At 46.7% G+C, this 12,388-nt stretch overlaps 1 pseudogene; it reads right to left on the bottom strand.

Annotated features, from left to right (window-relative positions):
• Positions 1-5,819: 5,819 nt before the first annotated feature.
• On the bottom strand, positions 5,820-5,937 carry LOC126208332 (5S ribosomal RNA; annotated as a pseudogene).
• Between the last annotated feature and the right edge of the window lie 6,451 nt (positions 5,938-12,388).

Genomic DNA, 12,388 nt, shown 5'->3' with positions numbered 1-12,388 from the left:
CTCAATGCCCAGGCGTATCAAGGCCGTTATTACGGCCAGAGGTGGTTGTTCTGGGTACTGATTTCGCAGGATCTATGCACCCAAATTGCGTGAAAATGTAATCACATGTCAGTTCTAGTATAATATATTTGTCCAATGAATACCCGTTTATCATCTGCATTTCTTCTTGGTGTAGCAATTTTAATGGCCAGTAGTGTATGTCGGTGCCTGAGAAACAACGTGCGGTAATCGAGTTTCCAACCGCAGAAAACTTGCCTCCCGTTGAAATCCGTAGAAATGAAAGCTGTGTACGGTGATGATTTTATCGACATCGGTAATGTGCGACGTTGGTTTGTTCGTACTCGTAAAGAAGGAAACGGTGGAGCTAACGTCAGCGTGTGTGACACACGCATATATCAACGACACTCATTGGAATCGGGTTGATGAACTCATGAGTGAAAACACATACTCACCTCTCAGATACGTGTGACATATCACGATAGCGTGCACAGGCAGTCACTGCAGAACTGCAGTACTGAAAACGGTATTCACGGTGGGTGCCTCAACCCGTCACGCGTGACATCAAACACAGGAGATTGCACATCTGTCAAAAATTTCTTTTGCTTTTTGAGCATGGGTGTGATGGATTCCTTAACAACACTGTGACAGGCGACGAAAGCTGGTTCGTCATTTTCACGCTGAAAACAAGAGAGCACCAACGGAGTTCCGCCACAGTGGGTCACTGGTGCCAGAAAAGTTCAAGACCACGCCATCAACAGTGTTCTGGCATGTTCAAGGTGTGGTGCATTTGAAATTCATGCTTAAAGGTACCACCATAAATTTTGCAAATTGGTGCAAGACCATCAGAAGACTGAAAGCACGCATTTAAAGGGTTCGTCTGCACATGCAACGTCGTCTCCTTCATCATGAGAATGCCAGACCACACCTAATCATTGCAGCATATGCGACGATCTGATGGCTTGTGTTCATTGTCACCGATCATCCTGCATACGACGACTTGTCCCCATGTGGTTCCAAAACTTAAAGAACACTTTTGAGGACTTTACTTTGATGGTGAAGTAGTGCAAGCAAACCTGAGGTTGCAGTTCCGTCAAAAAATAAATAAATAAATAAATTAAAAAAAATAAAAAAATAAAAAAAATCTACAGTGACGGTATCATCAAACGGATGTCTCGTTGGGAGAAATGTTTAAGTTGCCAAAGTGACTATGCTGGGAAATAAGTACATAGACGTGAAGAACAATAAAGTTGGTTTTATAATAAAGTTCGTTTTATTTTAAACGTTTTAAGAGTTTTCACGTAAAGAATTTGGAGGAATTACTTTTCAGCACGCTCTCGTGTGTTGGAAGAGGCAAACTAGGAAGCGAAAATCTCATTAAAATGCCTGTTTGAGAGAGATGAAGGAAGTGCTAGCTATTCCAACCACACAATAAAGGGAATAAAGAAGAAAAGAAGTTTTGTATCCCGCCTGGAAGGCGGCGCGTGGGTCTGCTCCTGAAAACTGAAGGGTAGGCCGAATGTAGGAAGCTAGGAGGAGCAGGACACTTGGTACTGCAGTTAGGTTATAACTCTTTTACTTAACTTTGCGTACAGATGAGCACGTAGGTGCCAAGCCGTTCATCCATCAAATCTAACACCGGCTAGAAGTTACAAAGGCAAAACTGTAGTGGCTCGCCCACTATGTAGTAGAAACATTGTTGCTTGGTCGTCTACTCGGAATCAAATGGGCTGAATCTGGAGCGGCGCTCGTAGAGCTGCACAGCGCCGGCTAGAGGGCGCTGTCGTCAGTGTCGGTGTCGTAGTACCAAACCTAGTAGAGCGCACCTACGTTATGGCATCGTAGCTTTCGGTACCACAAGAAGGACCGTAGCTTTAATTACTTTCGATGGCAACAATACTTCAGTAAAGATGAGAATGGAGGAAAGTAAAATTTTGTACGTATTTCGGTAACAACAATAATTTCGTGGGAGAGACTGGCCTGGCACAAGTCCTTTGGATGTCTCTCCAGCGACTCGCACATACCTAAGGTACCTCAGAGAGGAAAGCAGGCCTACAGTTTGATACTGAATCCAAACCACCTGTCGGGCTTGGTGACTCTCCACGCCGGCCAGGGTGGCCGAGCGGTTCTAGCGCTACAGTCTGGAACCGCGCGACCACTACGGTCGAAGGTTCGAATCCTGCCTCGGGCATGGATGTGTCTGATGTCCTTAGGTTAGTAAGGTTTAAGTAGTTCTTAGTTCTAGGGGACTCATGACCTCAGCAGTTAAGTCTCATAGTGCTCAGAGCCATTTGAACCATTTGACTCTCCAAACAGTCAAAAACTGAAGGTTAGAATAGAGACAGCTCGAATGGCATTCGAAGCCACGACCTCACGGTTTCCAGGCATCTACTTCACCACTGAACCACCAGGCCCGCCTCTATTTACATAACACAGATGAACAAATGGCTCAAATAACTCTAAGCACTGTGGGACTTAACATCTGGTCATCAGTCTCCTAGACTACTTAAACCTAACTAACCTAAGGACATCACACACATCTATGCCCGAGGCAGAATTCGAACCTGCGACCATAGCAGCAGCACGGTTCCGGACTGAAGCGCCTAGAACCGCTCGGCCACAGCGGTCGACACAGATGAACAGGTTTTCAAGGGGCTGATACATGATTTCGATGTAACACATATTTATAATATTAAATTTGTCTCGTAGAAAGTGACACTGTCTACTAAACTACACTTAGTACCTTATTCCTTTGGTTTTTGAGAAGTTCTTGGTGCAGCACAGATTCAGACTTACTTTTCTATCGTCAGTTCTTCGTATACACGATTATTTACTTTTGTGGCACTCCAGCGCTAAATTAATGAATTTGAACGTCTCTGTTCGTCGAATTACTTGATGTACTAGCATAGCCTGTTAATGCGATCATTTGCAAGATCAGTATCTATAGTTTAGAAGTTATATGAGAGACATGTTTGTATATAAGCTGCGGCTGTCGAACTGTGTGGTGTCACCGCCAGACACCACACTTGCTAGGTGGTAGCTTAAATCGGCCGCGGTTCATTAGTACATGTCGGACCCGCGTGTCGCCACTGTCAGGATCGCAGACCGAGCGCCACCACAAGGCAGGTCTCGAGAGACGTACTAGCACTTGGTTGGTTGGTTGGTTTGGGGAAGGAGACCAGACAGCGAGGTCATCGGTCTCATCGGATTAGGAAAGGATGGGGAAGGAAGTCGGCCGTGCCCTTTGAAAGGAACCATCCCGGCATTTGCCTGGAGCGATTTAGGGAAATCACGGAAAACCTAAATCAGGATGGCCGGACGCGGGATTGAACCGTCGTCCTCCCGAATGCGAGTCCAGTGTCTAACCACTGCGCCACCTCGCTCGGTACTAGCACTCGCCCCAGTTGTACGGACGACATTGCTAGCGACTACACGTACGAAGCCTTTCTCTCATTTGCCGAGAGACAGAATAGCCTTCAGCTAAGTCCATGGCTACGACCTAGCAAGGCGCCATTAACCATATCTGGAGAGAGTCTCACTTGTATTATCAAGAGAAATGTACCACAAAGAATTAAAGTTAAGTATACGGGAAGCTCCGTTCTTTTCTTTATAGCTTTCATCACGTGTCCTGTTTCAGACTTAACGCAAGACGGCTTGAGTTGACGCGTGCCCTTTCGGCTACCTCCCTTGTGTCTAGACTGTCTTGTCTAGACACAGCAAACTGCACATTCCCTGCGGCACTGTACCCACTCACGAAGGAGCCTCCTCCATCACGCTGACATCACCCCTACGACGCCGTCTGTGCTGGTAAAGGCCAGCTTATTTAGTGCGCATTCTAGTGGTGGGCAGTTGCAGGGAGGTTGGTGAGCGACTGAATAGCAGCGATGGCGACAGTGTTGGCACCTTCATGCCTCAGTCCACTGGGATGGGAGGGCCACAGTACTATTGCACCAGTATGTGGAGGGGGTGCCAGAGTTTGTACGTGCGGCCACCTTAAATCAGGAGTAACTAATGAGGTATCTTGAATCACTCATGATTCCAACAGAACAGTTCTGTGTCTAAATGCTCTTCTCCCAGCCTCCTACCAAACAGAGTTCTGACCTAAGTGTGCCCCTGCACTAGCTCTTGTTTTGCAGCCTTACTCTAATTGAATATTCTGTTGTATGTTCCCTAGCCAATAGAGTGGGGATGGGCGAGGTGGAATGCTTCAAATGGCTCTGAGCACTATGGGACTTAACATCTGAGGTCGTCAGTCCCCTAGAACTTAGAACTACTTAAACCTAACTAACCTAAGGACGACACACACATCCATGCCCGAGGCAGGATTCGAACCTGCGACCGTAGTGGTCGCGCGGTTCCAGATGAAGCGCCTAGAACCGCTCGGCCACTCGGGCCGGCTGGGCGAGGTGGAATTGCATACTCGTGGCTTACACAACATCTTCTTGGTGCCCCTTCATACACTATATGATCAAAAGTATCCGGACACCTGACTGAAAACGACTTCCAAGTTCGTGGCGCCCTCCATCGGTAGTACTGGAAATCAGTATGAGCCCGCCCTTAACCTTGATGACAGCTTCCACTCTCGCAGGCATACGTTCAATCAGGTGCTGGAAGGTTTCTTGGGGAATGGCAGCCCATTCTTCACGGAATGCTGCAGTGAGGAGAGGTATCGATGTCGGTCGGTGAGGTCTGGCACAAAGTCGGCGTTCCAAAACATACCAAAGATGTTCTATAGGATTCAGTTCAGGACTCTGTGTAGGCCACTCCTTTACAGGGAGGGATGCTATTGTCGAGTAACCACTCCGCCACAGGCCGTGCATTATGAACAGGTGCTCGATCGTGTTGGAAGATGCAGTCGCCATCTCTGAATTGCTCTTCAACAGTGGGGAGGAAGAAGGTGCTTAAAACATGCCCCCTCCGTGAAAAACACGACCACACCATAACACCACCGCCTCCGAATTTTACTTTTGGCGCTACACACGCTGGCAAATGACGTTCACCGAGCATTCGCCATACCCACACCCTGCCATCGGATCACCACATTGTGTACCGTGATTCATCACTCCACACAACGTTTTTCAACTGCTCAGTCGCTCCTTACACCGAGCGAGGCGTCATTTGGCATTTATCTGCGCGATGTGTGGCTTATGAGCAGCCGCTCGACGATGAAATCCAAGTTTTCTCGCTCCCCGCAGTGGATCCTAATTGGAATTTCTGTCTGATGGTCCGGATAGATGTCTGCCTATTACACATTACGACCCTCTTCAACTGTCGACGGTTTCTGTCAGTCAACAGACGAGGTCAGCCGGTGCGCTTTTCTACTGTACGTCTCCCCTCACGTTTCGACTTCATTATCACATCGGAAACAGTGGACCTAGGAATGTTTAGGAGTGTGGAAATCTCGCGTACAGACGTATGACATAAGTGACACCCGATCACCCTACCACGTTGGATGCCCGTGAGTTCCGCGGAGCACCCCATTCTGCTCTCTCACGATGTCTAATGACTGCTGAGGTCGCTGACTCCTGGCGGTAGGTGGCAGTATAATGAACCTAATATGAAAAAGATACTGGAGATGGTACATATTAATGCACCAATGACCACTATATCTATACTTACACTCCTTAAAGCTCCGTCGTCAGGCCACAAGTGGCCCATCGGGACCATCCGATCGCCGTATCCTCAGGTGAGGATGTGCTGAGGAGGGGTGTGTGGTCAGAACACCGCTACCCCGGTCGTTATGGTGGTTTTCTGTGACCGGTGCCGCTACTATTCGGTCGAGCAGCTCCTCGGTTGGCATCAAGAGGCTGAGTGCACCCTGGAGGCAACAGCGAATGGTGGCCGGGATGGTCACCCATCCAAGTGCCGGCCACGCCCGACAGCGCTTAACTTTGGTGATCTGACGGGAACCGATGTATCCGCTGCGGCAAGGCCGTTGCCACCTACACTCCTAACACCCTGTATATCTTGAGAAGCGTAACTCACCATGCGTAAGTTACTCAGACTGTATTCGTCCATTGTCTGACAATGATAGCAGTTAGTGACCCCCAACAAGCTTTACACATAACTGCAAACTTTTTCGGAACTTCTTGTCGTTAACACTACCTCCCGCCTGGACAAAACAATGAAGGGAAAAAAGTATGACACCTACTACATTTTAGATGTTGAAGCTCAAAAGAATCAGCAACGGGCATGACATTTTAATTTATTACTTCTTTACTACTAATTCTATTTGTTACTGATATCAGACAGTATCCACACATGCCATTGACCGTACCTGCAAACTTACATGATTGTATGACAGATACATCAGTAGATATGACTTCATAAAGTGATGGACGAAAACAATACAGCGTCTTAACCCATATAGGTTTTACATGCTTAACGTCAAATGTTTAATAGTTTAAGCTATTTGTGAAATAACCAGATGTTTCAAGCTGTTTTACACTTGGGAGTCAGAGTCTTTAAAAAACTGTAGGTGGGTTTTTGGGAGGTGGGGGCCTATTCTTGACTTACTCTCATATCTACCTTTCTGACTACCTGGAAATGTGGATCTGAATTGTCTAGAGTTCTTACACTAGAGATCTGAATAAACTGGAATGCAAGTAGAATCACTTCGCATTTACATTCCGCCACCACATAAATAGCGGGAGCACGGGGTTTCTCCGAACTCCGTATCTGTATAAACAAAATATCTGTAGACTGAACGTCATCATCACTCACCTGATAATAGCCTAAGAGGCCGAAATCGGTTTGTGAGGAATGAAATACGAGTTACAGAACATCAAGACAATTTTTCCTTTAGGCGTGAAAACGTCTATTCGCTCGACTGTCGGACTTGCCTGTGTGACAAAATACGGTCAGATTTGGATAGCTAGGTACAAGACTAATACTGCGTAAACAGTGGTGGAGCTCAGAACAGGTAAATCATGTCTATATGTGTCTGTCGCGCTTTATTTATTTCGCTTGTGGTGTCATCGTACCAGTGTAGGCTAACGGGCGTGACTGTTACAGTTCAGATTTGTTTAAAGTTATGAACTGATGTAGCGTGGAAGCGTGTTTAGCTAGGACACTGATTCGGGAGTCACTGTGGACAGCTTGCGGAGCATTAGTAGGAGAAAAAGCGAGAAAATAAAAATATTCGCCGTAATATAGATGAAAATCTATATTAAACTGAAAAGTAATGAAGCAAGCCGTCTCACATGATGTTCGCAATTCAGAAAACGTAGGTGAGAGAGAAGTTCGCGTCGAAAGGAATCAAAAAAGCTTAAAAAGTCCAGTGTCAAGAGAGTGGGAGAGGTAAATGGCTCCGAAAAGGAGAAAAAGATCGATTTCGTAGCCGGCCCATCAAGCAAAGAGCAGCCAGCTACGTCAGGCCTAGAGATTTAACAGTTCTGTAACAATTATACTACTCTGTGTAGCCCTTGTATTAACGAGATTAATAATCAAATTATAACGGACGATCAAAAAGTTTCCATTCGAAGGCCTTACAGTCTAGAATCGATATGCCAATGAGGCAAAATCGTCGTGAGTATTGAGGCAATCTTCCCACCGACGCACGAGGTTGAAAATACGCGTTTGGTGAAACACCTGTGCCCCTCTGCGTGAAGAAGTTCTTAACTGCCTGCTCATAATCTCCGTCCGACAGGAATCATCGACCCTTCATGGCTCTTTTAAGGATCCTAAGGAATGGTATCCGCATGGGTATAGATGAGGACTACAGGGCGAGTCTCCCAGTTGAGGCTGGCCTCCCAGATCGATTGGCGTCTTGAGTCGAACCAAGACCGGCACGGAACTTGGCGTACCATTCCACAACAGTGGTTTTCGACAGACGTGATGCCGCATAGATTTTCATCATTCTGCTCTGCTTGCCTACCTCTGTTTGTAGACTGCTGTGAGAGAAGTTTCGGGATACTTCGCAGTATCCCAGCGTTGTGTTGCAACTTGACGTGCCATGGATTCAACAAGTCGTTGGACGTCTCCTGCAGAAATATTGAGTCATGTTGCCTCTATAACCGTCCATAATTGTGAAAGCGTTCGCGGTGCATGATTATGTGCACGAACTGACCTCTCGACGATTTACCATAAATGTTCGATGGGATTCATGTCTGGCGATCTGGGTTGCAAAACCTTCTCTCGAATTGTCGAGAATGTTCTTCAAACCAGTCGCGACCCAGAGACGTGGTGCATCGTTGTTTTGGAACGTGAAATCCATGTATGGCTGCAAATGCTGTCAAAGTAACCGAACTTAACCATTTTCTTTCAGTGATCGGTTCAGTTGGACCAGAAGACCCAGCCCATTCCACGAGCCCACGCCATTATGGAACAACCAACAGCTTGCACAGTGCGTTGTTGACAACTTGGGTCCATGGTCTCGTGGGGTCTGCACCACTCCCGAAAGCTACCATCAGCTCTTACCAACTGAATTGGGGATTCATCTTACCGGGCCACGGTTTTCCAGTCGTCTACGAGGGCAGTTCAATAAGTAATGCAACACATTTTTTTTCTCGGCCAATTTTGGTTGAAAAAACCGGAAATTTCTTGTGGAATATTTTCAAACATTCCCGCTTCGTCTCGTATAGTTTCATTGACTTCCGACAGGTGGCAGCGCTGTACGGAGCTGTTAAAATGGCGTCTGTAACGGATGTGCGTTGCAAACAACGGGCAGTGATCGAGTTTCTTTTGGCGGAAAACCAGGGCATCTCAGATATTCACAGGCGCTTGCAGAATGTCTACGGTGATCTGGCAGTGGACAAAAGCACGGTGAGTCGTTGGGCAAAGCGTGTGTCATCATCGCCGCAAGGTCAAGCAAGACTGTCTGATCTCCCGCATGGGGGCCGGCCGTGCACAGCTGTGACTCCTGCAATGGCGGAGCGTGCGAACACACTCGTTCGAGATGATCGACGGATCACCATCAAACAACTCAGTGCTCAACTTGACATCTCTGTTGGTAGTGCTGTCACAATTGTTCACCAGTTGGGATATTCAAAGGTTTGTTCCCGCTGGGTCCCTCGTTGTCTAACCGAACACCATAAAGAGCAAAGGAGAACCATCTGTGCGGAATTGCTTGCTCGTCATGTGGCTGAGGGTGACAATTTCTTGTCAAAGATTGTTACAGGCGATGAAACATGGGTTCATCACCTCGAACCTGAAACAAAACGGCAATCAATGGAGTGGCGGCACACCCACTCCCCTACCAAGAAAAAGTTTAAAGCCATACCCTCAGCCGGTAAAGTCATGGTTACAGTCTTCTGGGACGCTGAAGGGGTTATTCTGTTCGACGTCCTTCCCCATGGTCAAACGATCAACTCTGAAGTGTATTGTGCTACTCTTCAGAAATTGAAGAAACGACTTCAGCGTGTTCGTAGGCACAAAAATCAGAACGAACTTCTCCTTCTTCATGACAACGCAAGACCTCACACAAGTCTTCGCACCCGAGAGGAGCTCACAGAACTTCAGTGGACTGTTCTTCCTCATGCACCCTACAGCCCCGATCTCGCACCGTCGAATTTCCATATGTTTGGCCGAATGAAGGACGCAATCCGTGGGACGCACTACGCGGATGATGAAGAAGTTATTGATGCAGTACGACGTTGGCTCCGACATCGACCAGTGGAATGGTACCGTGCAGGCATACAGGCCCTCATTTCAAGGTGGCGTAAGGCCGTAGCATTGAATGGAGATTACGTTGAAAAACAGTGTTGTGTGGCTAAAAGATTGGGGAATAACCTGGTGTATTTCAATGCTGAATAAAACAACCCCTGTTTCAGAAAAAAAAATGTGTTGCATTACTTATTGAACTGCCCTCGTAGAATGCAACTGATATGGTTACGAGCCCAGAACGTGTGGTGCAGGCGATGTCGTGGTGTTAGCAAAGGCACGCGCGTCGGCAGTCTGCCGCCATAACTCCATAAAGCCAAATTTCGCCTGACTGTCCTGACTGACACGTTCTTCGTACATCCCACATTGATTTCTGCGGTTATTTCATGCAGAGCTGCTTGCCCGTTAGTAGGGGAACTTTATGCCACCTCGGTCGTTAAATGAAGGCCGCCGGCCACTGCGTTGTCCATGGTGAGAGGCAGTATCTGAAATTTGGTATTCTCGGTACACTCTTGACACATCTCGGACTGTTGAATTGGCTAACAACTTCTGAAACGGAATGTCCCAAGCGACTAACCCCAACTACCATTCAGCGTTCAGAGCCTGTTACTTCCCGTCGTGCGGCCATAATCACGTCGGAAGCCTTCTCACATGGATCACCTGCGTACAGTTGACAGTTCAGTCAACGCACTGCCCTTTCATACGTTCTGCAGCGATACTCTCGCCATCTGTAAACGTGCAGTACGCTACCCCATGAATTTCTTTACCTCAGTGTAGTTCAGAAAAGAAAAGATTAACAGCACGTTAGTCCTCTTTGTAATGCATTTGGTAATAACGTCGCCACAGTTCATGTTTCCGCATTTGCCACACGCTTTTGGGAGAATCACGAAAGCCACACTAATTCCTTGGCTACATGTCGGCGCTTATACAGGGTGGTCCATTGATAGTGACCGGGCCAAATATCTCACGAAATAAGCATCAAACGAAAAAAGTACAAAGAACGAAACTCGTGTAGCTTGAAGGGGGAAACCAGATGGCGCTATCGTTGGTCCGCTAGATCGTGCTGCCGCAGGTCAAACGGATATCAACTGCGTTTTTTTTTAATAGGAACCCACATTTTTATTACATATTCGTGTAGAACGTAAAGAAATGTGAATCTTTTAGTTGGACCACTTTTTTCGCTTTGTGATAGATGGCACTGTAATAGTCACAAACGTATAAGTACGTGGTATCACGTAACATTCCGCCAGTACGGATGGTATTTGCTTCGTGACACATTATTCGTGTTAATATGGACCGTTTACCAATTGCGGCAAATGTCGATATCATGTTGATGTATGGCTATTGTGATCAAAATGCCCAACGGGCGCGTGATATGTATGGTGCTCGGTATTCTGGACGACATAATCCAAGTCTCCGGTCGCGGCTAATCCGCACATCAGTAGCAGTCAAATTGCGCGAGAATAGGGAATCTCAAAAACGTCGGTGTTGAGAATGCTACATCTACATCGATTGCACCTGTACCATACTTCTATGCACCAGGAATTGCATGGCGACGACTTTGAACGTCGTGTACAGTTATGCCACTGGGCACAAGAGAAATTACGGGACGATGACAGATTTTTTGCACGCGTTCTGTTTAGCGACGAAGCGTCGTTCACCAACAGCGGTAACGTAAAACGGCATAATATGCACTATTGGGCAACGGAAAATCCACGATGGCTCCGACAAGTGGAACATTAGCCACCTTGGCTGGTTAATGTATGAATCGGCATTATGGGAGGAAGGATAATTGGTCCGCATTTTATCGATGACAATCTACGTGGTGCAATGTATGCTGATTTCCTACGTAATGTTCGATGTTACTATAAGATCTTTCACTGCATGACAGAATGGCGATGTACTTCCAGCATGATGGATGTGCGGCACGTAGCTCGCGTGCGGTTGAAACGGTATTGAATAGCATATTTCATGACAGGTGGATTGGTCGTCGAAGCACCATACCATGGCCCGCACGTTCACCGGCTCTGACGCCCCCGGATTTCTTTCTGTGGGCAAAGTTGAAGGATATCTGTTATCGTGATCCACCGACACCGCCTGACAACATGCGTCAGCGCATTGTTAATGCATGTGCGTACATTACTAAAGGCGAACTACTCGCTGTAGAGAGGAATGTCGTCACACGTATCGCCAAATGCATTAAGGTTGGCGGACATCATTTTGAGCATTTATTGCATAAATGTGGTATTTACAGGTAATCACGCTGTAACAGCATGCGTTGCCAGAAATGATAAGTTCACACAGGCAAATGTATCACATTGGAACAACCGGAATAAAATGTTCAGACGTACCTACATTCTGCACTTTAATTTAAAAAACGTACCTGTTACCAACTGTTCGTCTAAAATTGACAGCCATATGTTTGTGACTATTACAGCGAAAAAAGGGGTCCAACTAAAACATTCATATTTCTTTACGTACTACACGGATATGTAATAAAGATGGGGGTTCCTATTTAAAACAACGCTATTGATATCTGTTTGACCTATGGCAGCGCCATCTAGCGGGCCATCCATAGCGCTATCTGGTTTCCCCCTTCAAGCTAGACGACTTTCGTTCTTTGTAGATTTTTCGTTTGACGCTTATTTCGTGAGATATTTGGCCCGGTCATGATCGATGGTTCACCCTGTACATCCTCATGGGAATCGCACTACTTTGCATACACGCTGCAGCCAACACACTCAAACGGAAAGTTTTTGATCGCTCCTTATACATAGTAATACGAATAATT

The sequence above is a fragment of the Schistocerca nitens genome, chromosome 1 (assembly GCF_023898315.1).
Source record: "Schistocerca nitens isolate TAMUIC-IGC-003100 chromosome 1, iqSchNite1.1, whole genome shotgun sequence".
Classification (NCBI taxonomy): Eukaryota; Metazoa; Arthropoda; class Insecta; order Orthoptera; family Acrididae; genus Schistocerca; species Schistocerca nitens.
Note: the sequence above shows the minus strand (reverse complement) of the source record. Positions and strands in the feature narration are given on the sequence as shown.